This window comes from Chrysochloris asiatica, unplaced genomic scaffold (genome assembly GCF_000296735.1).
Source record: "Chrysochloris asiatica unplaced genomic scaffold, ChrAsi1.0 scaffold00055, whole genome shotgun sequence".
NCBI lineage: Eukaryota > Metazoa > Chordata > Mammalia > Afrosoricida > Chrysochloridae > Chrysochloris > Chrysochloris asiatica.
This window is the reverse complement of record NW_006408573.1, coordinates 7,768,503-7,770,598: the sequence shown is the minus strand read 5'-3', so window position 1 is coordinate 7,770,598 and position 2,096 is coordinate 7,768,503. Positions and strand designations below refer to the sequence as shown.

The window sequence follows — 2,096 nt, the reverse complement described above, 5'->3', positions numbered from 1 at the left end:
TCATTTTTCATTTTGGTGATCTCCTTTCTTTTCTTCTTAATGACTTTTACTTTCTTGGTGTATTATGTGCTTGATGTCATCCACAACTCTTCCAATCTTTGGTCATTAGTGTCTAATGTATCAAATCTCTTCATGAGATCTCTGAATTCAGGTAGAACAAGGTCCTATTTTGGCTCTCATGGACTTGTTTGAATTTTCTTCAAATTCAGTCTTAATTTGTATATGAGCAATTGATGGTCTGTTCCAGTCTGCTCCTGGCCTTGTTTTGGCTGATGATATGGAGCTTTTCCACTGTCTCTTCCCAAAGATGTAGCAATTTGACTTTTGTGTATTTCTTCTGGCATGGTCCATGTATATGTTAATTTGCTGTTAAATGCTGTTGGATTGGTCCCAACTCATAGCCACCCTGTATAGGCTTCCAAGGAGCAGATGGTGGGTTTGTACTGCCAACCTTGTGGTTCAAACCGACCTTGTGGTTCAGTGCACTATTCTGCAGTGCCACACCAGGACTCCATGTGTATAGTCATCTTTTATGTTGTTTAAAAGGGTGTTTGCAGGATTCTGTCACGTGATCTCCAGCATCGTTTCTATCACCAAGGCTGTTATTTTCTAATTACTGATCCTTTCTGTTTCCAACCTTTGCATTTCAATCACCAGCAATTATCACTACATCTTTAATTGCATATTTGATCAATTTCAGACTGAAGAAGTTGGTGGGATCCTTCAATTTTATCAACACTGGCTTTAGTGGTTGGTGCATAAATTTGAGATGAGAAAGTAAAAGAACTGAACAGAAAATTTCAAAGGGCAGCTTGAGAAGATAAAGTTAAATATTATAATGAAATATGCAAAGACCTGGAGTTAGAAAATCAAAAGGGAAGAACATGCTCAGCATTTCTTAAGCTGAAAGAACTGAAGAAAACATTCAAGCCTTGATTTGCAATATTGAAGGATTCAATGGGCAAAATATTGAATGACGCAGAAAACATCAAACGAAGATGGAAGGAACACACAGAGTCACTGTATCAAAAAGAAATGGCTGATGTTCAACTATTTCAAGAGGTAGCATATGGTAAAAACCAAACCAAACCAAAAAAAAAACCCAATGGTGCAGAAGTCCAAGCTACAATGAAGGCATTGGAGAGAAATAAGGCTCCGGGGATTGACAGACTACAAATTGAAATCTTTCAACAAACTGATGAAGCACTGGAGGTGCTCACTCATTTATGCCAAGAAATTTGTAAGGCAGGTACCTTGTCAACCGATTGGAAGAAATCCATATCTGTGCCCATTTCAAAGAGAGGTGACCCAACAGAATGTGGAAATCTTTGAACAAGTAAAGTTTTGCTGAAGATAATTTTTTAAATGATTGCAATTGGAACTGCCAGAAATTCAAGCTGGATTCAGAAGAGGACGGAATGAAGGATAGCACTGCTGACGTCAGATGGACCTTGGCCGAAAGCAGAGAATCCCAGAGAGAGCATTGTAACGCTTGCCTGAGTAGGGCACAGGCCGAAGGTCCACCTGGCTGAGCGGTGGAAGACAAGGGTGAGGTATGCTTGCAGTACAGAAAAGAAGAGGTATTCTGGCCTGGAGAACTGCTGCATCCTGAGTTGTTTCTTCCCCTAAATTGAACCCTGTTCATTTCCTTAATAAACCCTGCCATCGTGAGTGTTGTTTATGAGTTCTGTGTGGCCATCACAATGGATTATTGAACCCAGATAGAACACAGAGAGTTCTGTGGGGTGGATGGTTGGTGTCAGAATAGGGTAAAAAGGTAGTAGGGTGGAGGCATGTGTGACCTCCACTTCACAGGAGTTGGTCTTGGACTGATTTTGAGTTTGAATTTCCTTCTCCTTTGTGAAATCAGAGGAAGTCAGACATGGCTTCCATGCCATAGTTTGCATGCTGCCTGGTCCTGTAAAGATTTATAGTTTTTAAAACCTCATGTAGGGTTGTTATGAGTCAAAATTGACTCCATGACAGTAGTGGGGTTTTGTTTTGAAAGATAACTCAAATATCCAAGTAATCATGTGCTTCTAACTCAAGACCAATATATGAATGAAAAAAAAAAAAAATTGATTTGCGATATCCTC

The 2,096-nt window shown here is 39.7% G+C and overlaps 1 pseudogene; it reads right to left on the bottom strand.

Moving 5' to 3' along the window:
- Positions 1–1,607, bottom strand: part of LOC102822571 — an 8,342-nt pseudogene extending 6,735 nt beyond the window's left edge.
- Between the last annotated feature and the right edge of the window lie 489 nt (positions 1,608–2,096).